Raw genomic sequence first — 27,652 nt, 5'->3', positions numbered from 1 at the left:
TTCGCTACGTTTTCTGGATTCTTGTCCATTGTGCGTTGAGCAGCCTTGCAGCCGCTAAAACTGTGTACAGAGATCTTCTGATTACATTACATTAGATACCAGCAAACCTCAAACGCAGATTCTTTAAAAACATTATATCTCCCGAATTATATGCCGTACAACTTTTTACAGTTACTTTCGGTGGAATACTATCTGCAAAATGTGTTGTGAATAGAGTTAACAGTAAAGAAGTAATAAACTAAAAGACCATGCCTGATGCCGTAGTCTTACTGCATGAACAGCTAAAAAGTAGTAAGCGATAAACGTTTTTATTTTGATAATTTTGTGGGGGGTGTCAGCGAGAAGTGTCAGGAAGATTTGAAACTATGTGTAAAGTTTGTTGAAAGTCGCTAAGCGCTCTCGTTCTCAGATACTCGATGAATACAGTCTGGGTCATCCGACCTGCGAAACTTTTCAGTCCTTAGCAAGCAGCTGCACATGACTGCTAAAAGCGAAAATATTTCATCACAGTACTCCGAAAGGAATTCAGTTGGTATAGAGGAAAGGGGCCTATAATGCTATAGTTCCCTAATGTGAGACACCACGATTGTGTCCATAGTAGGTGCTGAACTCTGACGGTGAGTTTCTTAAACAGGTCTCTAGCATGCCCGACGACGACACAGCGAACAGGACGCCATTGTTGAGCCGGACAGAGTACGTGGACGCTGTTATAATATTTATAGTACTATTGGAGTTTTTGTGACATCGGTGCTAAGTAAATATTTCTGCTAAAAGGTGAGCGAAAACAGTGTGAATATCAATCAAGATGTTTGGTCCAGTATTATCGGTGACCAAGTGATGGAAATTTGGAAATTTGTGGTAGTTTCCTACGGTACCAAACTGCTAGCCTTACACGTTACTTAATCTATCTTTAACTTAAGCTAAGGACTACACACACACCCATGCCGGAGGGAGGACTCGAACCTCCGACGGGGGCAGCCGCGCGAACCGTGGCAACCAAGTATTGGCCACTCTTCTAAACCCTCATGTGAGAATGGTGTAGACACTCTCTAGATAACATCAGACTTGTTGATATGGTTGCACTCATACTTTCCTACCTTGACGACATCCGAGCCACCGTATCGCTTCCAATTTAATCCCACACAAAATGTGTTGTATTGGGTTCAGGTGCGGCAGGCAGGACCATTTCAAGAGTTGTTCTCATGTCTTTGAAGTAAAAACTGCAAAAACCAATTCACAGAATCCTTATGCTGATGGCTCCTTTATGCAAGTACCGATCTATCTGACTGTCACACGTAGTGCATAGGGGCCCGAGGATGGCATTAATGATCTGCCGAAACTGATTGTCTAAATGAATAACTTCTCAAAACATACGGCTGTTTGGCGATTTTCCTTGATAAAGATCCAAACCCTTCCATCGAACTGCCACTGGTTATAGCATGATTCATCGCTTGAAATCGCTTGGTTCCCGCCGTCCACAGTCTTGTGTCGTCTCTCCTTACACCACCCCCAAGCGACTTTTAGCACTGCTTACAGAAATATGATATGGGGAGTTGCTCGACCATTGTACACTATAATTTTTAACTCTCTACACACTGTCATTGAGCTAGCTAAGACAGCTACCAGCACTTTGGAACTCAAGAAAGATTCCTTGCACTGACTTCACGAGCTGTTTTGCAATCACCCTGAGTAACACTTTCGGTCAGTAGATGAAGTCTGCCTGGTCAACAACGGTCGACTTCAGGAGCTTTAGAAGGGTTGAAATAGCTCTGATCAGTTTTTTACTCAGCTGACATCGAGTGACTAGTCCACAGTCGAAGTCACTGACCTTTCCTGACCCAGACAGTCTGCTGTCAACTTCTTCTCTGCTGTCAACTTCAATACTCTCCGTCTCCTTTTATACTGACGGGTGGTCTCACGTGACTCCGCATTACGCAGATGTGTCCGGATGTTATCGATCGGATAGTGTATTTAAAACACTGTGTATTTCATGTATTGTATTTTATTGTATTGTATGTTAACCGGGGGCCTAGAAACGACGGATAGGCTCCGTCCCCGCCGCAGCCGCAGTGGTCCACAACCCCACGACGACTACCGCAGTCCACTTCACCCCTCCTCCGCCCCACACCGAACCATTCTTTCAGGGTTATTGTGCTGTTCGGCTCCCGGTAGACCCCCCCCCCCCCCCCCCCCCCGCCCCCAGGGAACGTCTCACATCAGACGAGTGTAGCCCCTAATTTTGCGTGGGAGAGTAATGGTGGTGTACGTGTACGTGGAGAACTTGTTTGCGCAGCAATCGCCGACATAGTGTAGCTGAGGCGGAATAAGGGGAACCAGACCGCATTCGCCGAGGCAGATGGAAAACCGCCTAAAAACCATCCACAGACTGGCCGCCTCACCGGACTTCGACACAAGTCCGCCGGGCGGATTCGTGGTGGGGCCCAGGCGCTTCTTCCCAATACGGAAAGCCGCGCGTTAGACCGCACGGCCCACCGGGCGGGAATTTCATGTACTATTTATTTGTACTCTATTCACGTAATTGCAATCTAGTAGTCTATTTTCAGCAAAACAATAAAAAAATCTCTACCAATCGCACTACTGCGCTATGTTGCCCTTATGGTGATAGACAACTTCTTTTCTTTGCTCTGATTTGCTCGTGGCTTGTTCCCAATAGACAGCATGCCTGTTTGTAATGTTACAGGTGACTGGTCAATGTTCCGGCCGAAAGGATGTGCCCAGTGGCCGTTTCACGAATGTCTTAATAAGCTCGGCCAACCACCGTGAGCGAACAGCGTGACCGCGTACGTGATCCACCGCTGGTCATTAACTACGTTTAGCCGCCGTCCGCAGTTTTTAGTGCATGGCTCGTTAGAGGCTACCATCGACAGAGCCTCGGATAACTCGGCGTACTGCACAGTCTAGTGGGCTGCACAGGAAACTGTTTCAGCATGCCAAAGAGCATATATATGTAACCAGGAAGAATCCGTTGCTCTGTTTAGATGTCTAGATGCTTACTAGCCGTGTACAGAAGGGGAATTGGAACCAAGACGTCTAGACTTGAGCAGGTAGTTCTCCACCATCTGACAGATAACATAAACGGCACATACCAGCCTCGCCTTTGTACTCTATTTCACCGACGCTTGTACGAAAGATGCTAATCTACGTGGGAGAATTAGGTGAGAAAATCTTGCAGTTACTTTTCTGTACCTTGCTTTCCGTACACCCTTCCCATCACAAAGTGTCACCGCGTTGCCGTGAGCTCTGTAGCTTCGTGCGGATATTTGCTTCACCGAGCACTGCCTTTCGCTAAATTCTGCACAATGGCGGCGCATACGTAGAAGGGTTGCGAATAAGGTGAAGGCAGACAGAGTTCTGAGGCTTTTGGGATGACAGGCGGGAAGGTTAACACTCGATAATCGCAACAGTAAATTAGATTGTAAGATAAATCTGGAACAGTGCTGTAATTACTCGTATTTTGCTTGACAAAAGGAGACAGACAAAGCATAAAAATTCTTGTCAAACAAAACCACAGCAGCAGCTGAAAAATCTTTAAAGATGCACACAGTCTCGACCACAAAAACATTTATTTTGACGGTAACCAGTTTCGGTCAGTTTTTATCGGTGGTGGTGATTGGAGCGGGTTGACATTAGTGCAGTTACAACACCCACTCCATTCAGCGCCACCGTCTACTATCACTACTAACGTAATACTACAAAAAATAAAAGCAATAGCAAAATAAAGTTGCTGCGACAATGTTAGGTCATTTATACAGGGTGTCTCAAAAAGAATGACCCGACTTTAACTTGTAATATTATTGAGACAAATGTCACTAGGTTACTGAAACTGAGCTAGATGAAATCGGCATGGTCTAGTGTGAGAAAAAACCCGCTAGATGTCGCTACGAGCGCTGACCTGGAGCGTGCACCCAGTCCCACACAATATAGCGTCAGCGCAACAGAAGGCGTATTTTGTTACTGAATTTAGTCGTACTCAGTGAGAGATCGCAGTTCAGTGGGCGTTTCATATTCGATTTCGTGCTAAAGCGCCATCACCAAAGAACATTCGACAGTGGTATAAACAGTTTGAAGACACAGGGTGCCTGTGTAAAGGCAAAAGTCCTGCCCGGCCATGCGTTCCTGAATAAACAGTGGAACAAATCATACCTTGCAATGCTACAGAACTGGTTATTTCCACAACTTGACTCTGACAATTTCATCTATCAACAAGATGGAGCACCACCGCACTGGCAGAACAATATGCGCAGTTTCCTCAATGCCAATGTACCTCAATGTTGGATAGGGCATACAGGACTGCGAGACCAGGCTCTACACTCTTGGCCTCCGAGGTCCCCTGACCTAACACCATGTGATGTCTTCCTGTGGGGATATGTTAAACAATGTGTTTACGTTCCTCCCTTACCTCGTGACACTGATGAACTAAAAACCAGAATATCAGCTGCTTCAGTGACAGAAGACGCCTTATGCTCAGTTTGGGATGAATTTGGCTATCGGCTAGATATCGCCTGTGCAGCCAATGGAGGACATATTGAACATTTATGATGGATTTTTATAAACTTCTGTTTTTTCTGCATAATGTAGTATGCAATTTGTTGGTGTTAAGCCTTTCTTCCTAATAAATAATTGTATTTAAAATCTGGTCATTCTTTTTGGGACACCCTGTATTAATATGCATGGAACACAAACAACATAATATGTATAATGGAGAAATTATGTCTCAACTAATGATACATCATAATTTTGTTTGTTAGTGACATATCAATGCAGATGTGAACATAAAGTAACCCAGTATTTATTACTAAACATTATAATAAAATACTTGTCTCAATGATTACATCATTCTTTAGAACAGGGTCTGAGGATGGTCAAAAACTGACCGCAATCGGCTATCAGCAAAATAAATGTTTTTGCAGTCGAGTCTGTTTGTATTAATTGTTAATGTACTTTTTGAAAGACCGCTGTTGTCCGCAAGAAATCTTCTGAATAAGTAGTTGAATAATTCTTTATTACTACTAACTGTTGCACAACCTAACATTGCACCATCAGGTACTTTACCTAGCGAAACCGGTTTTACTAATAGATGATTGTTCAACTGCTGCTGCCGTTTTGTTTAACAAGAATCCATTCTTACAGCTGTGGTTGCCCGCGATATAAAGTGTGTTGTTAAGGCATAAAAAACTACGAACTTAAAAGACGCCTGTTCCTAATGCATCAATTAATTACTATGAGTACGATAATGAAAGTCATCTTATTTTATAATGTGTTTTCATTAATTCCCTGCACCCCCTCATGAAGTCGCCATACAGATTTAAACATTTTTCGCAGTAAACAAGCTTTTCTGTGCCTACTCTTGCACTTTCAGTTACCTCAAGTGGCTAAAACTGTCACTAACGTCTGCTTTCAGTTCGTTGTTATTTGCATGGTGCTTACTAGCCAGAAAGTCCTTCAAGTTGGGAAAAAGATGGTAATCACTCGGTGCCTTTGCCTGTTGCGGGCAAGTGGTCTACCATCTGAGCTACCCAGGCACGACTCATGACCCTCCTTGGGTAGCTCAGATGGTAGAGCACTTGCCCGCGAAAGGCAAAGCTCCCGAGTTCGAGTCTCGGTCCGGCACGCCTGCTAGGAAGTTTCATATCAGTGCACACTCCGCAGCAGAGTGAAACATCTTATCCTGGGAACTACACTCCTGGAAATTGAAATAAGAACACCGTGAATTCATTGTCCCAGGAAGGGGAAACTTTATTGACACATTCCTGGGGTCAGATACATCACATGATCACACTGACAGAACCACAGGCACATAGACACAGGCAACAGAGCATGCACAATGTCGGCACTAGTACAGTGTATATCCACCTTTCGCAGCAATGCAGGCTGCTATTCTCCCATGGAGACGATCGTAGAGATGCTGGATCTAGTCCTGTGGAACGGCTTGCCATGCCATTTCCACCTGGCGCCTCAGTTGGACCAGCGTTCGCTTTGAAAGGAACCATCCCGGCATTTGCCTGGAGCGATTTAGGGAAATCACAGGAAACCTAAATCAGGACGGCCGGACGCGGAATTGAACCGTCTTCCTCCCGAATGCGAGTCCAGTGCTTCTCTACGCCAGGTATGCTTATTTCTATGTCGTCCATACGGGAGTCTGTTCGATGGTCAAATGACGATATGTTTGTACGGTTCTCTTCTACATCTACATCTACATTTATACTCCGCAAGCCACCCAACGGTGTGTGGCGGAGGGCACTTTACGTGCCACTGTCATTACCTCCCTTTCCTGTTCCAGTCGCGTATGGTTCGCGGGAAGAACGACTGCCTGAAAGCCTCCGTGCGAGCTCTAATCTCTCTAATTTTACATTCGTGATCTCCTCGGGAGGTATAAGTAGGGGGAAGCAATATATTCGATACCTCATCCAGAAACGCACCCTCTCGAAACCTGGCGAGCAATCTACACCGCGATGCAGAACGCCTCTCTTGCAGAGTCTGCCACTTGAGTTTATTAAACATCTCCGTAACGCTACCACGGTTACCAATTAACCTGCGACGAAATGCGCCGCTCTTCTTTGGATCTTCTCTATCTCCTCCGTCAAACCGATCTGGTACGGATCCCACACTGATGACCAATACTCAAGTATAGGTCGAACGAGTGTTTTGTAAGCCACCTCCTTTGTTGATGGACTACATTTTCTAAGCACTCTCCCAATGAATCTCAACCTGGTACCCGCCTTACCAACAATTAATTTTGTATGATCATTCCACTTCAAATCGTTCCGCACGCATACTCCCAGATATTTTACAGAATTAACTGCTACCAGTGTTTGTTCCGCTATCATATAATCATACAATAAAGGATCCTTCTTTCTATGAATTCGCAATACATTACATTTGTCTATGTTAAGGGACGGTTGCCACTCCCTGCACCAAGTGCCTATCCGCTGCAGATCTTCCTGCATTTCGCTACAATTTTCTAATGCTGCAACTTCTCTGTATACTACAGCACCATCCGCGAAAAGCCGCATGGAACTTCCGACACTATCTACTAGGTCATTTATATATATTGTGAAAAGCAATGGTCCCATAACACTCCCCTGTGGCACGCCAGAGGTTACTTTAACGTCTGTAGACGTCTCTCCATTGATAACAACATGCTGTGTTCTGTTTGCTAAAAACTCTTCAATCCAGCCACACAGCTGGTCTGATATTCCGTAGGCTCTTACTTTGTTTATCAGGCGACAGTGCGGAACTGTATCGAACGCCTTCCGGAAGTCAAGAAAAATAGCATCTACCTGGGAGCCTGTATCTAATATTTTCTGGGTCTCATGAACAAATAAGGCGAGTTGGGTCTCACACGATCGCTGTTTCCGGAATCCATGTTGATTCCTACATAGTAGATTCTGGGTTTCCAAAAACGACATGATACTCGAGCAAAAAACATGTTCTAAAATTCTACAACAGATCGACGTCAGAGATATAGGTCTATAGTTTTGCGCATCTGCTCGACGACCCTTCTTGAAGACTGGGACTACCTGCGCTCTTTTCCAATCATTTGGAACCCTCCGTTCCTCTAGAGACTCGCGGTACACGGCTGTTAGAAGGGGGGCAAGTTCTTTCGCGTACTCTGTGTAGAATCGAATTGGTATCCCGTCAGGTCCAGTGGACTTTCCTCTTGTGTCAACGATTTTTTGAACGTGAAGTTTAAAACTTCTGCTTTCGTTTTGCTATCTCCAACTGCCACACCAGACTGGTCAACATGCGACTGAATGGAAATCTTAGACCAGATTAAAGATTTTACAATACGACCAGAATTTCCTCGGATTTCCTGCCAGATTTTTTGCTAAGGTGTGACGGTGGTAACTGTTCTATGTATGCTTCGCGCATAGATCTTTTCACAGATGCATGAGTCTCTACTAACCTTCGCTTGTCGTCATTTGTGCGTTTCCTTTTGTACCTAGAGTGCAATAACCTCTGTTTCCTCAGCGTCCGCCGAATTTCATTATTAAACCATGGTGCGTCCCATCCTTTATCCACTAGGCACGTAACTCTCCAGATCACGATTTACAATCTGCTTCAACTTTGCCCATAATTCTTCAACATCCATCTTATTGGAATTAGGTGATGTCAATTCGCTGCCTGAGAATTTAGTAATTGTTTATCTGCTCTGTCTAACAGAAACACTCTACTAGCCTTCTTGACTGATTTATTAAGTTCCGAAATCGTAGTTGCTATAATGACATCGCGAGCACTAATCCCCATTTCTGTGCTGACATTGTCGATAAGGTCCGGAATATTTGTAGCTACAAGGTCTAAGATATTTCCATTGAGTGTGGGCTGCCGAGCTAGCTGCTCAAGAAAATTTTCAGAAAACGTTTTTAAAACTATTTCACATGACTGTCTGTCTGTACTCCCGCACAATGAGCCCACAGACATCCCCGTCTGTACTCGGCGGATCAAAGTCGCCTCCAGCTATTATTGCGTGATCTGGGTTTTTAGGAGCTACTGACCGTACACTTTTTTTGAATGGCTCTACAATCGCCATAGCGGAATCGGGTCTGCGGTAAGACATCCAAAGATTAACTTGGTTTCACCTACACCTGTTATACGCTACCAGATGACTTCATGGTCACACTCAACTTCGACCTCAATAAAGACAATATTTTCGTCAACTGCAAGGAACACTCCTCCTCCCATAGTCTCTAATCTGTCTTTCCGATGTACGTTCCACCACTCGCTGAATATCTGAGCATTACCGTCCTTTGTGACCACACACCTCACGTTCCGCCTCTTGTAATGTCCAGCGATCTTCATCAATTGCAGTGACTTAGCGTAATTATTGTCTTTGAGTAAAAGTGTCATTTCTATTCATCTCAATGTGTATTAGTTTCACTCATCTTCTGTACTATAACGTTGCAGTTCTTTCTATGTATGGTGCTGGGTACATCGAGTTTTGTTACTTGGCACTGACCCATCATGTGGAACTTACTTCCGTCCTTAATTTTTGCGCGCCAGTTCACATATACGTAAAATCACTTCTCAAAATGCGGGTCTGTTGTCTTTATGAAGTGTATGATTGTCTCTGCAGTCTCAGAAAAGATATACACTCTAAGGGCGGGGGGGGGGGGGGGGGGGGGGGGGAATAACGCACCGCAACGAATTATCCGAATGGGTTGGAAATCGGTAGATGTAGATCTACAAACAAACAAATCATTACAATATCAGAAAAGATTGGATGATTTATTAAAGTGAAAGAGCTTCTAAAACTGAGCAAGTCAATAACGCGTTGGACCAACTCCGGCTCTTACTCAAGCAGTTATTCGGTTCACGCCAGACTCTGTCGGCCTGTTGGGTCCTCGAAATCCCGAGCTGACTGAAGGCCCGTGTGCTCGGTGACAGTTCGGTGACAGTCAGATTGGTATCCAACGTCCAATTGGAACGTTAGATCCTCAAAATACCGAGCTGGTTGGTGGACCATATGGAGGAAGACAGTCAGGTTGGTATCCCACCGCTGGCAGATGCCTCTCCAGACAAGTGTTCGCTGGTAATCAGGGCTCAGTCCGTCATCGGGGCTCAGTTCGAAGCGGGACTTACCACTGAAAAACGTTCTATGCCAGTAATGAGATTACATATCGAAGATTTATCTGGATATGACCTGAACAGTGGTGGGATGTCAGTCTGTCGTCCGCCATACTGCCTGACAACCAGGAGTGGTGCTCTGGGGTGCCATTTCTTCTCATAGCAGTACCATTTGGTTGTCATCTGCGGCAGCATAGGGTCGACGTTATTCTGCACCCCGTTTTTTGCCCTTCATGGCAAGCCATCCTGGGGTTAACTTTCAGCACGATAAAGCCCGCACAACACGGCGAGAGTTTCTACTGTTTGTCTGCGAACTTGCCAAACCCTACCTTGGCCAACAAGGCCGTCGGACATGTTCCCAGTTGAGAACGTTTGAGCATTTCAGGCAATGACCTCCAATCACCTCGGGATTTTGAGGCTCTAAAGCGCCAATTGGACAGAATTTGGCATTGTATCTCTCAAGAGGAAATCCAACAACTGTGTCAGCCAACGCCAAGCTTGCATATGAACCACGGGTCGACTTGCTCAATTTGTGAAGCTCTTTCGCTTGAATAAATCTTCCAATTTTTCTGAAATTGTAATGCTTTGTTAGTCCCTATATGTACATCACATCTACCGTTGGGATAATTCCGTCCTCGTGTGGTTTTTCTTTCTTTTTTTTTTGTCTTAGAGTATATTACAGCTAAATCTGAGAGCGTGTGGAAAAGGTAAGAATGAATTCTTACTTTCAGCTTATATGGGAATAATGTCCCGTGGAGATTAGCAGAGCTAAAGATGCCATTCCATATGCTGTCCGTGATTCAGCGGTATGGCATTTTCGTGAGTAAGCAGCAGCATGCATCACTGGCCACGGCCGTTTATGGCGGCGTGTCTCACCCCAGAGCAATTCACTGTGCGTGTGCTCCCTGACTGTAGGTCGTGCCGCCGTCGGGACGTGCAGCGCATGGCGAGTAGACGCAGACCGGCTCTTCCTGCACTGACCGCCGATTCTGAGCGCGCCCTGTCCAGACTCGAGATTCGGCAAAAAGCGGCGTCCTTGCCTCTCGACGGAACGGGACCAGCTTCCGTTCCCACACTGCTCGCGACGCGTGCCCGGCATTCTATCGGCACCAGCGCGCCAGTGATGTCAGAGATACCTCGCTATCTGTGCCCAACATATCAAACGACTGGACTCGTTTCCTGCAAGTGAACGGTCTGAAGTCTGCATGTCACGCAGAAGGTAATTCAGCAGATAGGGGGAGGTCTGCGTCATCCATCTCAGTGTTGATCGAGGTCATCTAAATCGACATCTACATCTACATCTACATAGATACCACGCAAGCCACAGTAAGGTGCGTGGCGGAGGATACACTGCACCACCACAAGTCACTTCCCTCCCCGTTCCACTCGCAAATAGAGCAAGGGAGAAACGACGGCCTATATGCCTCCGTATAAGCCCTAATTTCTCGTATCCTATCTTCATGGTCCTTACGCAAAGTATGTTAGCGGCAGTAGTATCGTTCGGCAGTCAGCTTGAAATGCCGGTTATGTAAATTTTCTCCAGAGTGTTTTCAGAAAAGAGCGTCGCCTTCCTTCCAGGGATTACCATTAGAGTTCCCGAACCATTCCTTAACACTTATACGTTGTTCAAACCTAACGGCAACAAATTCTAGCAGCCCGAGTCTGAAATTGCTTCGATGTCTTCCTACAGTCCGACCTGGAACGGATCCCAAACACTCGAGCAGTATTTCTTTAAAGTCAGTACCGCCATTAGACTGTTGTTTATTTACAGCGTTACATTTACACTTACGCAATCATGATTTCAGCTTCAAAGTGCCATTATCAAGTGTTTTCTGAAAGCAGATTAGACAAAACAATGAAATACATAACAAGTGATATAACCATATAAGAATCCATATTTATAATGCTTACTTACAAGTGATGAAATGGGAGATACGATACTGCGTGAAGAGTTTGACAGAGCACTGAAAGACCTGAGTCGAAACAAGGCCCCCGGAGTAGACACCGTTCAATTGGAACTACTGCCGGCCTTGGGGGAGCCAGTCCTGACAAAACTCTACCATCTGGTGAGCAAGTTTTATGAGACAGGCGAAATACCCTCAGACTTCAAGAAGAATATAATAATTCCAATCCCAAAGAAAACAGGTGTCGACAGATGTGAAAATTACCGAACTATCAGTTTAATAAGTCACAGCTGCAAAATCCTAATCGGCGAAGGTCAGTTTGGATTCCGCAGAAATGTTGGAACACGTGAGGCAATACTGACCCTACGACTTATCTTAGAAAATAGATTAAGGAAAGGCAAACCTACATTTCTAGCATTTGTAGACTTAGAGAGAGCTTTTGACAATGTTGACTGGAATACTCTCTCTCAAATTCTAAAGGTGGCAGGGGTAAAATACAGGGAGCGAAAGGCTATTTACAATTTGTACAGAAACCAGATGGCAGTTATAAGAGTCGAGGGGCACGAAAGGGAAGCAGTGGTTGGGAAGGGAGTGAGACAGGTTTGTACCCTGTCCCCGATGTTATTCAATCTGTATATTGAGCAAGCAGTAAAGGAAACAAAAGAAAAATTCGGAGTAGGTATTAAAGTCCATGGAGAAGAAATAAAAACGTTGAGGTTCGCCGATGACATTTTAATTCTGTCAGAGACAGCAAAGGACTTGGAAGAGCAGTTGAACGGAATGGACAGTGTCTTGAAAGGAGGATATAAGATGAACATCAACAAAAGCAAAACGAGGATAATGGAATGTAGTCGAATTAAGTCGGGTGATGCTGAGGGAATTAGATTAGGAAATGAGACACTTAAAGTAGTAAAGGAGTTTTGCTATTTGGGGAGCAAAATAACTTATGATGGTCGAAGTAGAGAGGATATAAAATGTAGACTGGCAATGGCAAGGAAAGCGTTTCTGAAGAAGAGAAATTTGTTAACATCGAGTATAGATTTAAGTGTCAGGAAGTCGTTTATGAAAGTATTTGTATGGAGTGTAGCCCTGTATGGAAGTGAAACATGGACGATAAATAGTTTGGACAAGAAAAGAATAGAAGCTTTCGAAATGTGGTGCTACAGAAGAATGCTGAAGATTAGATGGGTAGATCACATAACTAATGAGGAGGTATTGAACAGAATTGGGGAGAAGAGGAGTTTGTGGCACAACTTGACAAGAAGAAGGGACCGGTTGGTAGGACATGTTCTGAGGCATCAAGGAATCACCAAATTAGCATTGGAGGGCAGCGTGGAGGGTAAAAATCGTAGAGGGAGACCAAGAGATGAATACACTAAGCAGATTCAGAAGGATGTAGGTTGCAGTAAATACTGGGAGATGAAGAAGCTTGCACAGGATAGAGTAGCATGGAGAGCTGCATCAAACCAGTCTCAGGACTGAAGACAACAACAACAACAACACTTACAAGTGTTATACATTGCCTAAGATGGCATACTGTCGTATTAAAATACACTATTAGACACATTGTCTAAGAGTCGATATTTCTGCGGCTGGTCCCGGCGGAGGCTCGAGTCCTCCCTGGGGCATGGGTGTGTGTGTTTGTCCTTAGGATACTTTAGGTTAAGTACTGTGTAAGCTTAGGGACTGATGACCTTAGCAGTTAAGTCCCATAAAATTTCACACACATTTGAACATTTGATATTTCTGACTCTTAGCCAACTGTCATTCATTCAAGATCGTGTACTCAGTGATGAAACAAAGCAGTAGGCTCTCCCAGAAATATCGACTCTTAGACAATGTGTCTAATAGTGTATTTTAATACGACAAAAATGGTTCAAATGCCTCTGAGCACTATGCGACTTAACATCTGAGGTCATCAGTCGCCTAGAACTTAGAACATTATTAAACCTAACTAACCTAAGGACATCACACACATCCATGCCCGAGGCAGGATTCGAACCTGCGACCGGAGCGGTCGCTCGGCTCCAGACTGTAGCTCCTATAACCGCACGGCCTTAATACGACAGTATGCCATCTTAGGCAATGTGTTAACACTTGTAAGTAAGCATTACAAATATGAATTCTTATATGGTTATATCACTTATGTCTTTCACTGTTATTGTCTACTCTGCTTTCAGAAAGCACTTGATAATGGCACTTTGAAGCCGAAATCATGATTGTGTAAGTGTAAATGTAACACTGTAAATAAACGAGTCTAACGGCGCTACTGACTTTAAAGAAATATATTATGACTGTGGCCCCGCACTATGAAAAAAAAAAAAAAATTAAACTCGCGCAGTAATCAGGAATAGATCGCACTAGCGTCCTATATGCATTCTCCTTTACAGATGAACAAGTCTTTCATAAAATTCTCCCAAGAAACGGAAATCGACCATTCGCCTTCCCTACCACAGTTCTTGCAAGCTCCTTCCATCTCATATTGCTTTGTAAAGTTAAGTCCAGACATTTAAACGACTTGACTGTGTCGACCAGGACACTAGTAATACTGTAGCCAAACATTACAGGTTTGTTCTTCCTACTCATTCGCATTAATTTAAATGTTACCTCATTTAAGGTTAGCTGCCATTTATCACACCAACTGGAAGTTTTTTCTGAGTCGTCTTGTACCTTCCTGCAGTCACTCAACTATGACACCCTACCGTACACCATCGCGTCATCAGCAAAGAACCGCATATTGCTGTCCACCCCTTCCGCCAAATTATTTGTGTATACAGAGAACAACAGCTGTCCTGTTACACTTCCCTGGGGCACTCCTGATGATACTCTTGTCTCCGATGAACACTCGCCGTCGAGGCAACATATTGGGTTCTGTTACTTAAGAAGTTTTCAAGCCACTCACATATCTGTGAGCATATTCCATATGCTCTTATCTTCATTAACAGCCTACGACGAGGCACCGCTTCAAATGCTTTCCGGAAATCTAGAAATATGGAATCTGCCTCTTGCCTTTCACCCATAATTCGCAGTATATCACTTGAGAAAAGGGCAAGCTGAGTTTCGCACGAGCGATGCCCTCTAAAACCAAGCTGATTCGTGGACGTAAGCTTCTCAGTCTCAAGAAAGTTTATTATTTCGAACTGAGAATATGTTCAAGGTAAAAAGTAAATTAAAGTGTATCTCTCTTGGGAAACTTACCCTAAGATGTCTCAATGTATCTGTCTAGGCAAACTGCTTCGAAGGCTGCGTCTACATCTACATCTTATGGCGTGTGGTGGAGGGCAATTCTGCACTATGATTGACAGTAAGCCTCCGTATTAGCTCTAACGTTTTCAATTTTCTAGTCGTGGACATTTCGTGTGACGCATATGGGAGGATGCTGTACGGTGTCGAAATTTCAACAGTGAGGTTCTCACTGTAGTCGACATATTCGTGTCGTGATAATCAGCAACTGTATCAATATCGATCACTCAGGATCATCTTCGGATCTAAAATGTAGTAAAATTAAGTACGTACCATCTAATATTTTACAGTAAGTAGAGAAAAAGAAACTGTACTTAAACGTAGAATTTTCCTCGGCAGTTGCGTCTGCGATCAGTCCTGTCTACTCAGAGCCAAGCATCAGAGTACTGTCTTTTGGAACACTGATTGCAGCCGCGAAATACGGCTCTCTGATGCGGTTCTGAGTAGAAAAGACAGGTTCCTGATACAAATATTTAGGTAAAGTCTACATTTACGTACAACATGTTTTCTGCTGATTGTAAAATATTAGCTGCTACATATTTAATTTTACGTTGTTTGAGGTCTGAAGATATCCTGTGTGGTCGAAACATGTTATCTAATTAAAAATGTGGAATAGAGACTGAAAAATAAATGGGATTGCATTAAATATTAATACAGTTGCTGATTATCTCAACTCCTGTCTCATAGTGTTTGCAACTGTAGTTCGTTGAGTATCTCCGGAATGCTTTCGTGTCGATAAAGCGATCCCGGGTTGAAACGCACTACTCTTTATTGTGTCTCCCTTACCTCTTCTATTAATCAAACATGGTAAGCCGTCCAGACTGATAAGCAATATTAAAAAATCCTTTGAACAAGTGTTTGCAATCCACTTCTTTCGTGAATAACATTAATTAAGATTCTTCCAACGAATCTCAGTCTGCCACCCGCTTTTTTACAGTTTGGTTTATGTGGTCATTTCACTTTAAGTTATTGAAGATAGTTACAGTAGAAATTTTGCAATACTTACTACTTCCACTGATTTGTCGACAATGTTGTAATCGAACAGAAGCAGGTATGAACGTAGAATCTTCTACATAGTTTGACTTGCCACGTTCCCCTTTTGTTTCTTCTTAAGGCCTCGACGTTTCCAACCCCTCTGCTGCGATCCTTTCAGGAACTTCTGGTGTTCCCGATTAGGTGAACAGTTTGAATAAAAACGTCGGTTGTGTAAGTTGAATCTAAAGAATAACATGACGTGGCCTGACAATCTAGATTTTATTTACCTTCAATAAAAAAAACCGCGGATCTATATAGTAGTTAATATCTTCGCCAGTTTCTATGGAATACTTCACGTTTCTTTACGTTCCGGCTAAACTGCCAGTCACTCGATCAACCGTTGATGGTCCGGAAATCTTCCTGCTAGAATCTTCTGGCGTCCTAACCCTCCTATGGACAATAGGGTAGTCCACAAACAGCACAACAGAGCTTCCAGCGCTATGTGGTAGATTACTAACTTACACTGTAAATAGCGTATTAAGACTGCTACATAACTCTAAAAGTTTCCTTGGATTTAAACATATCATTCTCGGCAACGCCGTGGACTCATTCTTTGATGCTGGTCTTCGTCAAACACATTGGTTGGAAATATTTTCGTATTTTTGGGCCACAATTATGTATTAATATTTGAATGACACTTCCACCATTCGACTGTAAAAGTTCTGTATTTTATATTACTATCGCTTGCACTTGATAATGGCCTAATGCGGAAATATCATTCAAGTATCGTTGATTGTTATTTTCTCGTCTTTTTTTTTTTGGGGGGGGGGTTGGAGGAAGGGGGGAAGAGGGGAGGAAGAGGTCGTAAGTCTGACAAGTGGTCATACGTGTAGTAGGTTTGATGCGGCTCACCAAGATTTCCTATTCTGTGACAGCGTCTTCTTCTCTGAGTAACACTTAACCCAACGTCCTCAATTACTTGTTGGGTTGGTTCCAAGCTCTTTCTTCCTCTACACTTTTTTGCCAGTCACGGTTCTCTCTAACGTCACGAAAGTTTCTTCCTGGCGTCTTAATACTTATCGTATCATTCTACTCCCATACCCGTCTGGCATGCTTTGTGAGCATGTTGGAGCTTTCTTAAGGACGTGGAAATGAACTTGTGATGAATGCTGACAGAAGCAGAGGCGAAATAAGTTAGCCTGGACCAGCCGAGAAGACCAGTTACCTTTATACTGCCCACCTCAGTCATTTTGTATTCTGGAAACGAAGAATTAGATTGCAGTTTTTTCCAGTTAGCCGCGCGGGGTAGCCGTCCTGTCTTGGGCACCTTGCCACGGTTCGCGCGGCTCCCCGTGTCGGAGTTTCGAGTCCTCTCTCGGACGTGAATGTGTGTGTTGTCCTTAGTGTAAGTTAAAATGGTTCAAATGGCTCTGAGCACTATGGGACTTAACTGCTGTGGTCATCAGTCCCCTAGAACTTAGAACTACTTAAACCTAACCAACCTAAGAACATCACACACATCCATGCCCGAGGCAGGATTCGAACCTGCGACCGTAGCAGTGTAAGTTAGTTTAAGTTAGGTTAAGTGGTGTGTAAGCCTGCGGACCGATGACCTCAGCAGATTGGTTCCACAGGAACTTACCGTAAATTTCCAAATTGTTTCTTGCAGTTAATAATCGTTCCTGTTACGTACAATGACGGAGAAGATCTCAACACCAAAAAATTATTAATGTAATGAAAATGAGGGATTACATTTGTCTAGGTAACACATTCGAATAACACTGCCAGATCATGGAGTAAAGTGAGCGAGCACGAGATAAGTCTTTGCAAATGTGAAATGCTGATAGGTTAATAAACGGCGTAACCGCCAGAATGTTGGATGCAAGGGTACAAACGTGCATACATTATGCTGTACAGGCCGGATGTTAGTTCGTGGTATGGAGTTCCTCGCCTGTTTTAATGCAGAGACGGTTAATGCTGTTTGTGGATGATGCTGGAATTATCGTCATATGATGTCCAACATGTGCCCGACTGGAGACACATATGATGCTCGAGCAGGCCAAGGGAACATGTAGGGTGACTGGCTGACTGTAGAGCATGTTGGGTCACAACACCGATATGTGAGTGAGCGTTATCCTGTTGGAAAACATTCGTACACGAATGGCAGCACAACAGGTCGAATCACCAGACTGACGTACGGATTTACAGTCAGGGTGCATGGGAAAACCACTAGAGTGCTTCTGCTGTCATACAAAATTGCACCCAAGACCATAACTCGAGGTGTAGGTCCAATGTGTATAGCATGCAGAAAGGCTGTTTGTGGGTCTTCGATTGGCCTCTTTCTAGCCAACACACGGCCGTCACTGGCACCGTTGCAGAACCAGCTTTGATCAGAAAACACAACAGGCCTCCACCCTGCTCTCGAATGAGCTCTCGACTGACACCACTGAAGTAAACGAGGGCAGTGGAATTCACGCAACAGAGCGTCTAGCTCGAAGCTGTCTTTGAAGTAATCGATTTGGAACAGTTGGTTGTGTCACTGTGGTGCCCACAGCTGCTCATATTGCTGCTACAGATTTAGTCAAATGCGCCAGTGCCATACGCCAAACACGATGGTCTTCCCTCCTGGTACTGCCGCGTGGCCGTACGTGGCCCGGCCCTCTTCGGACCGTACATTCTGGTGAACACAGACGTCAGCAGTCATGTACAGTGGCTACAATCCTGCCAAGTTTTTCAGCAGTATCGCAGAAGGAACATCCCGATTCTCGTAGCCCTATTACACGACGTCGTTCAAACTCACTGAGGTGTTGATAATGGTGTTGTCACCTTGAAGGTATTCTTGACTAACATCAACTCACCACGTCCAATTTTAAAGGTAACTAACGCTCACGACCGTTGCTGCGTGTATTTAAAACAAAGCTGATTTGCATCCTCATAATGGTGCTGCTAGCACCACTCTTATGCAACTGGCTCGAAACTGAAACAGACATCACGTTTCAGATGTACAAATACGGCTACCAACTTTATGTGGTACAACTTCTTGTCGGTGTTGAGTTTTCTTTCCATCGTGTAGTTTTGTACTACAAATAGAAAACTGGATCAAATACCATTACTCATGATTTTTGTAGGGGTTAAACTATACAAATCAATCTCCGTGTCATAGTTGTGAAAATTCAGGGCCGGTTTTGCCTCTGCATCCATCGTCAGATCCAACAACAGACGCTTATTCAATACATCCTCAAGAATGTTACTGGTGAGAGAAGTAAGAGACCCATGTTTGCATCCTGGTCTTGAGTCTGATCGCGGAGATCCTTAAACGATTTTTCGGCAGATGTCAGGAGCTCGCGAAATTGAGTCGTTCAGCAGTCCTAAGAGTGGCAGTCGAAAGCTCTCTAGAGCAGAGGTTCTGTTTTGGTAACATTACTGATTTCTAAGCTCGAAAGTTAGTGACCTATCTTGATCCAAAAAGTGTTATTTCCAGTGAAGAAAACTTCAAGAATTTGCAGATGCAAGGATGTGGACTGATGAACTGCCTTTCCGATTTTTGCATTCAAGTGTGTGACAGATGCACGCATTTGTCAAGTAGGAGATGCGTGTATCAGTTCGTGAAGTCGTTAGTGGTATTTTATGGAAAATAGAGAGACTAAATATTTTTTATTACCTTGGAAGTTTGTTGTTTTATTGTGACATTTCACGTAGGCCTTCGACCAATTACCCTAGTTTGTCTTTCTGGAGATTATCGGGAGGAAGTTATTATCGACCACCTAGAAGCACCGTAGTCTGTTAGCAGTGTACGTTTTCTAGTACAGCGGTCGAATCTCGTAATCTCTCTGAATAAATTAAAATACCTCACAGGGCCGGCCGGAGTGGCCAAGCGGTTCTAGGCTCTACAGTCTGGAACCGCGCCACCGCTACGGTCGCAGGTTCGAATCCTGCCTCGGGCATGGATGTGTGTGATGTCCTTAGGTTGGTTAGGTTTAAGTAGTTGTAAGTTCTAGGGGACTCATGACCACAGCAGTTAAGTCCCATAGTGCTCAGAGCCATTTGAACCATTTGACACTTTGATTTTGGTGTTTCCGAAGTAGAAATTTTAACCCTGTCCTGAGGGTCCAAGCGTTTCTGGGGATCCTTGTCGAACAGTTTTGTGAAGTGTAGCATTGCTGAGGAGCAACTAGGTAGGTCAATAAACGGTTGCTAATTAATCTTTGGAGCAATATATCGCGTAACTTGTCTCATGCGGAAGGGAGCGTGTATTCTGGCCACTGCTGCAACCCAGGCTTCGTTCCACTCCACGGCCTCTCCGATGTTAGCGGACATTCGAGGATACTGGTTTACCTTGTCTTTCTGTCTGTCTGTCTGACTGTCTCTCTCTCTCTCTCTCTCTCTCTCTGTGTCTAAGTGGCTGTTCTCCGTCTTCATGGCTTGGAAGAATCGTACTGAGACCATCCAGCACCTCTCACATAACTGCCAAAGCTGTTCCCGCTTCCCTTCCCTCTTGGAACTATGTTTCCGCATTATTTTCTATTCATATTTTCAAAATTTTGAAATTTTATAAATAGGTGTAATAAAACTGAAGCGTTTATGGAAGTTATAACTTTGCAGGGTCTATTAGACCATACTAAATTATTTTTCTTTCCATGAAACACAACATGATTGGATCACTGTTGTAAGTAAACCGAAAATTGTACAAGCTTTCTAAAAAAAAATGAAATTAAAACAAAACCTGTGTGTTATTATTTATGAAAGCAGTTGTACAATGGTTTTAATACGATGTACAGGGTGACTCAAAAGACTATTAACATTTGAAAAAGCACTAATTCAAGGAATAATTTAAGAAGAGATGTAAAAATCGACACACGTGCCTGAAATAACATGATGTTTTATTGAAACTACAAACGAGTGCTACATTGGTTAATGGAGTCGCTCGACAGAAAGATGTCAATTACGCATAGGAGGGGTAGTCAGATCATCCGTAATCTGGCTGTCTGTAGCTGTGATTTTTATGCAGGATGGCGTTCCATCTCAGAAAGATCTCTCGCGCGTTGAGCCACCACGTCCGTCACACTTGGCCTCCCAGGTCCGCAGACAACTTAGCTTTTGTATCATATGAAGCGCCATCTGTTGCTCAGTTTACTACCTGTTTTGGATTTTTACCTCTCTACCTACATTACTACGTGAAGTATTTAATTTTCAAATGTTAACGACTTTGGATCACATAGTATAACAAGTAACATATTTTATTACTCTCATAATATTATATTATTCTACACACACTGCAGCACGATTCTTGATTTTTTTTTTTTTTTTGTTTAATTGGAAGCATGTAGTATCAGCAGAAACTTGGGTGAAGCAAAAATACTGGCTGGATGGTGAAGTAAATTACATATCCCCTCCCTTTTTTAATTGCTTTATTCATCGCTGCGTCTTCAGTCGGCGGATATCGGAAGCTACAATGAAATAGGATGTTTGCTTCAGTAATCGCTCTCAGGCTTTCACGACTATTCTGCAGTCAAGTAGCAGCGTTAAAACCATTGTTGAACATGTATAACTTTCGTAGGTGGGAGGTTTCTTTTTTTTATCCTTTTGTCAATTTTTGGACTTCTCTATGGGCGCTCCCTTGTCGAGCCTACTTCAACACCCCATCTCCCTTGTGTGAATACTACAGTCTTGTAATGCGCGTGTAGTAATGGTGTAAGGCCTACTAAGTATGATACAGACGTGCTGATTAAGGACATCGCGACCAATTTTCTACTTGGAGTACAAAATTATATGAGAGAAACAGTTACAGATTTTAATGAGACGTTTGTATAGCTATTCCTTTCTCATCTCCACGGTAGTCGTCTGGGTAATTTTCCCATGCAATTGTTCGTGTTTACAGATTTTAGCAAGTCTTGAAGAGTCCATCTTTTCCACATGTTCATTCTAATTTATTTTCCTAATCTTCATCCATTTATCCATTTTTTGCATTCCGTACCGCTCTCTTGTCGACACATCTGTTCTTTCGTTCCATATGGTCACTCCTTGTATATATATTAGTACTTTCATTACCACTGCCGTTAACTTTTGTTTTACCTTATTCGTTTCTGCTCAAGTTTCTGCTGAGTATGTCAAAACAGGACGCACCATTGTTTTATATATGATTACTTTCCCCTAAATTGGTTTCTTCATACAGTATTTTGCAGGCATCCGGGTATCCTGCCTGGCTTTGTCACTTGACTTTTCAGTTCCATGGTTAAGTCCTTATAACTGGTGATAACATTCCTCAGATAAATAAACTCATCACTCGTTCCGTTGACAGACCACCTACTTCTAATTTACATCAAACAGGTGCTTCTGATATTACCATACTCTTAGTTATTTTTATATGAGATTTCCATGTTATATTGCTGAGCTGTTTTATTAAATTGATGAACTAACCTTTGTAGATTATCCTCATTATCTGCTTTACTACTATACTTCTCATTTTATAGCCCAGTTCCTTTCTTACATGATTAGTGACATGGTGCATTACTAGTTGAGAAGAAGTGGATTTAATGAACCTCCTTGTCTAATTCCTTTATCTAGCATAGTTTCATCTGTAAATTGTCCGCCCCAGTAGCTGAGTGGTCAGCGTGACGGATTGCCGTCCTCTGGGCCCGGGTTCGATTCCCGGCTGGGTCGGAGATTTTCTCCGCTCAGGGACTGGGTGTTGTGTTCATCATCATTTCATCCCCATCCGGCGTGCAGGTCGCCCAATGTGGCGCCGAATGTAATAAGACCTGCGATATGGCGGCCGGACCTGCCCCGCGAGGGGCCTCCCGGCCAATGACGCCAAACGCTCATCATCATCATCATCATCTGTAAATTGTTCATGTGTTTTGGTTTACCACTGTGAAGCTGGTGGGGAGGTTTGTGTGCGTCAGTGATCCACTGAGCTATGCTGGTGGGAGATATGCTCCTCATAGGGCCGCCGTGTCAGACGGTTGGTGAGATTTCAGAGGAAGAGTAGTCCTATAAAGGGCCACTTTATTAGCGGTATGTGGATAGCAACCACATGGGCCCTTAGTTAAGTCTGACATTACTTCCACTTACTTTGTCAGTCTTCTTCTGTTTTCTTTCCTATCGTCCTCCCTTGACCAGCTCTTTCTTTATTTTTATTTTTTTTACCCCTAACGATATTAGATTTCGAGGCCCGAGATGTCTTTCATTTTCCTCCTTCACTGTCTGCTTTCAGGAAAGGCAGGCCTCTGAGAGCAGTAGTGGAGGGCTAGGGGAAGGATACCCCCAAGAACAAAACCCTGGTTCTCCACGTTGGGAGTCCCTGCGTGAGATTAGCATCCTTTGTGAGGAAAGGAAGTTCTAACGCTGCTGACAGAAATAGTAACAACCCTCAGGTCTCGGACTTATTGATAAAATACCTTACCCGCGTTCAGTGCGAGTTCTGTCCCCGAAAATTAAAACCTCACCAGGCGTCTGAGAACATTCGCTATGTCCCCAGAGGCCAGACGTGAAAACTGAAACGTCAACGGAATCCAAATCTTTACTTTCTTAGACTGGCTTGTTAAGGTGTTCACCGTTTCCTCTCCGTTCTTCCAATAGAAAGACGAGTTCTGTCCCCACCGTCTTAGTGAGTGGTACAATTAAGATCAGGACCTGGTCACCGGATGTATTCGTAATTCTGGGAGCTGGAAAGTAGTCTTGACAGGCGCATTAGTGGCGACGGCCGATCAGATTGGGAGCAATCTTCTGTTAATTACCAGCGGGCCCGGAGGGATTGCTCTCCCGCCCATAACACGGTAACTGCGGCAAGTAGGTGCGGACCATTTTTATCGTTTCCTCTCCGTAACCGGTTTCCCTTCGCCATAAGCGACAAAGACGACGTCGACGTCTTTCAAATTAGAGAGAAACGGAACTGTTGCGAAAGGAATGCCTTTTTGACGCTAATAAAATTTATATGTCCTTTAAAAGAATTGCCTAATTAGGTACATGTACGAAAGTTTCAGAGTAGGCGAGGAGCTCTAATGAGCATTTAGTTTATTCAAGTCTCTGCAAATCACCTGTGCTATATAGGTGTTGCATTGTAATATTACACTACAGGTTACTTGTTACTGTTGCTAACTCATTAGTCGTTAGTTAGAGGTTACCTACACTATCTGATGAGAAGTATCTTGACACTGCTATTAGTGGACCTTGAAGACAGCTTTAACTCTGATGGGCACAGTTTCATTGAGGTGTTTTATTGTCTGTGGAGTAATCGCAATCCATTCTTCAAGAGCCGAAACCAGAGAAGGTAGTTATGCCGGGCATGGGGGTCCGGTGTGTAGTCAAAACTCTTCTCAAAGGTGTTCTATTGAGCTCACGTCGGGACGCTGTGCATACCAGATAATTTCCGTTACTGTCCACAAACCATTGCCTCACAGATGCGCCGCTAGCAGCGCCACGTCACCATAAGGCGTCTGTGCGAATTAAGAATGAAATTAAAAGTTGAAGTAGCTTTTTCAAACTTTGTCAACATATGCTTTAGCGTAATAATGTTTAAACTGTCAAGTATCAGACTGATTAGATCAATAATTTACCTAAATACATCGTTTTAAGAAAAAAAAGTGGCGCTAAATAAAAGCTAGGAAGCCATAAATTGGTGATAATGTGCTGATTTATGTTAAAATTAACTGGTACATGTCTCAACGCGATTAAATCAATATTTTGGTCAGAATCCACGTTTTTAAGAAAAATTGAAGATGCTAAATATTAGAATTAGAAGCGTAAAAATTTGTATGACGCTTCAGTTCAACTTAACAATAATAACTACGTGACCCCATTAAGCTACCTCTAATAGTTTTCGAGTAATTTAATGAAAACTAAATTTGTAGCAAAAACGCCCTTATTTGTAGTATATTAAGTATCTTTTATATTAAGGCTAGAAAGTTTTGGTTACAGTACGTGATAAAACCTATTAAATAACAAAGCTATAATAAGTTTCATGGCCTGGCTGTAAATAATAACAAATACAAGATTCGTTCTAAAAATTTTAGAACGCGAAGTCTTAATGAAGGTGAGCTAAAACTTTTTTTGTGATTTTAACCTACTTGACTACATTCATACGGAAATTACGACACTGTTAATATATTATGTGTTCGAGAAAGCGGCTGTCTGGAAACTGCTACCGGACGGATGACAGCAGGCGCTCCCTTGGCCGTCCGCTGCGCCACGTATATAAATACAGCCAAGAGACAAGACTAGGCTTTGCTTCGCATCCAGCCAACGTTAAGATTCGCATCAGTCAAACGCTAACGCCGGAATGCGCGCTGCCTCGGATGACGTCAAAGACAGGCTGTTACAAAAAAAATGGCTCTGAGTGCTATGGGACTTAACTGCTGAGGTCATCAGTTCCCTAGAACTTAGAACTACTTAAACCTAACTAACCTAAGGACATCACACACATCCATACCCGAGGCTGGATTCGAATCTACGACCGTAGCGGTCGCGCGGTTCCAGACTGTAGCGCCTAGAACCGCTCGGCCACTTCGACCGGCCAGGCTGTTACAAAATGCGTATTTTCAGTAATAATGGAAAGTGAACTCGCGGGGACTGTACACCGTCCTGGATCGCTTAGATTTCGCAAAAATAACTGTTAGTGTGCCACCCGTAATTTTAAAAAATCCGTGTGGCAAGAGGTGACAGTTATTTTCCATTTTTGTGGCGAGCATTTATTTTGATTATCAGTAGTCAGGGCGAAAGACAATTTAGTAGGAACTGATCGTAGAGGTCGCCTCTGAACTGCTCATAGTGTTATGTAGGACAGAAAGATTTCCTGTCAACATAGTGAATATTACAATGTTGTGCGTGTGAAACTTTACCAAATATACGTATCAATTAGAACTCAATAATCTTCATTTATAATCATAGTCCTGATTTCGCTGAGCAAATAGAGAATAGAAACATTTCTTCCAGTGGGCTGGACAAGAATGTGGACTTGCAAACTGGGAACTATGGTCAGTATGTTCTCCATCGCTTTCTGGCTGACCACAGAAATAGTTGCCAGGCTCTCGTAAAAAGCGGCGAACAATATTTACAACAATTCCAATTTCCACCAATAATTATTATTCAACCCGCCGCCCCACACCTTCGTTAGACCTCGCTGTTGCAAACGGACGTTACACCACGACACAGACACAAATCTGAATACAGTGAATAGACACATTAGTGATCGGACGGACAGTTCATAATTTTGTAAGGAAAAAGAAATCGGTCAGGAGGCAGAATCGACAATGGATCTTCCGCCCGGCAGTCCAAAACTGTGATCACATAAAAACAACAACATAGCTTTTCAAGCACACCTGATGTTGCTCATCTTGAGCTTGGACCGTTCACTACTTCTGTTTTGCATCTTCTTTCACAGTTCATTACAACTTCTTCCTGTTTTCTTGCTTGATCTGTGTTCTGTTTTTGACGGGCTGTTCACTGACTGATCTTACCAGGTAAACTGAAGGGGGGGGGGGGGGTGCCATGAGGAGTTTCCCTTGTAGATGTCAGCCACGTTCGAAGTCACTTGGGCTCTCCTGAACGGTCGTTTCCGCTGTTGCTGCTCCGGCAGTACCACCCACCCCATTTTCGTATACTGTCATGTGCGTCTCTCGTGACATCTAGCGGTCAATTTCACATTACACGGATGTGAGCAGATAATTTTGATTAAAATAGTTCACGGGTGAACTCTCTGATGTCAGTGTCCAAATGTTCATCAGCACACGAGATGATGGCAGTGTGGTCGTCTGCCGAAATATTGTGCCCGTTGGACACTGACACCCGGCAGTTAACCCGTGAACTACTTCGACGTGTCGTAAGCCGGGAAAAGCTGAAGATTCAGATTGCTTTTGATCAGATGTTGTACGTTGTAGACTAGTAGGCAATGTTGACTGTTTCAGTACGGGACCTGGAAGCAGTCGGATTTTCCCGCTGTGTCTCTGATGACGTCTGCCGGCCTCTGTGGCCTAGCGGTTCTAGGCGCTTCAAAAATGGTTCAAATGGCTCTGAACACTAAGGGACTTCACATCTGAGGTCATCAGTCCCCTAGAACTTAGCACTAATTAAACGTAACTAACCTAAGGACACCACACACGCTTCATTCTGGAACCGCGTGACCGCTACGGTCGCAGGTTCGAATCCTGCCTCGGGCATAGATATGTGTGGTGTCCTTAGATTAGTTACATTTAATTAGTTCTAAGTTCTAGGGGACTGATGACCTCAGATGTTAAGTCCCATAGTGCTCAGAGCCACTTGAAGCATTTTTTTTGATGACGTCTGTAAATGATTAACCACTCTGTTGGAGAATAACGGTAATAAAGAGACGGTGTAAGTGCAGATATTTTCACATCACTGTATTGGTTGTTTTCTCTCTATGTCGAACGGTCTGCCCACCTCGTTACAAAATTTACGACCTGACGTTTTCTGCATGGCCGTAAAGCACTACTAAGTGGGCTGCGCCTGTCAGTATAGAGTAACTGTTTAGCGTCCACATGTCCACAGCTCAACACTTGACTTGCTGCTCAGGGAAAACGAACATTAATGGTTTTCTAAAGTCAAAATCTTCTGGTGTGTTAGGCCGAGTCATATTTCCTCCAAAATAATCGACGTTTCGACTCCTCTGCTGGGATCTTCTTCAGGATCTAGCAATCAGTTGCTAGCAGTAGTGGACACCGGACAATCTTGAAGAAGATTCGAACAGAGTGATCGTCGATCATTTTACAGGAAATATGACGCGGCCAAACACCCCAGAAGATTTTAACTTTAATGACAACGGCCACGAAAGCCTGCAGACTTACATAAATCCTACAGACTTACATTATTGGTTTGCTTTTGCCACATGTAGCTGGAGGTAACTAACCAACCTAAATCATGCGACTTGTAGTAGTTAGAATTATTAGTCTGCAACTAACATAAACTTTGATGATGTAATGTTGTCCAGTACA

General features: G+C 43.6%; 1 protein-coding gene across 1 annotated transcript in view; it reads right to left on the bottom strand.

The window, feature by feature from the left end:
• LOC124594451 (enhancer of split mgamma protein-like) overlaps positions 1-27,652 on the bottom strand; it is a 126,818-nt gene that overhangs the window by 2,481 nt on the left and 96,685 nt on the right. The window lies entirely within an intron of this gene.

The sequence above is a fragment of the Schistocerca americana genome, chromosome 2 (assembly GCF_021461395.2).
Source record: "Schistocerca americana isolate TAMUIC-IGC-003095 chromosome 2, iqSchAmer2.1, whole genome shotgun sequence".
Classification (NCBI taxonomy): domain Eukaryota; kingdom Metazoa; phylum Arthropoda; class Insecta; order Orthoptera; family Acrididae; genus Schistocerca; species Schistocerca americana.
This window is presented reverse-complemented; position numbering and strand designations above follow the sequence as displayed.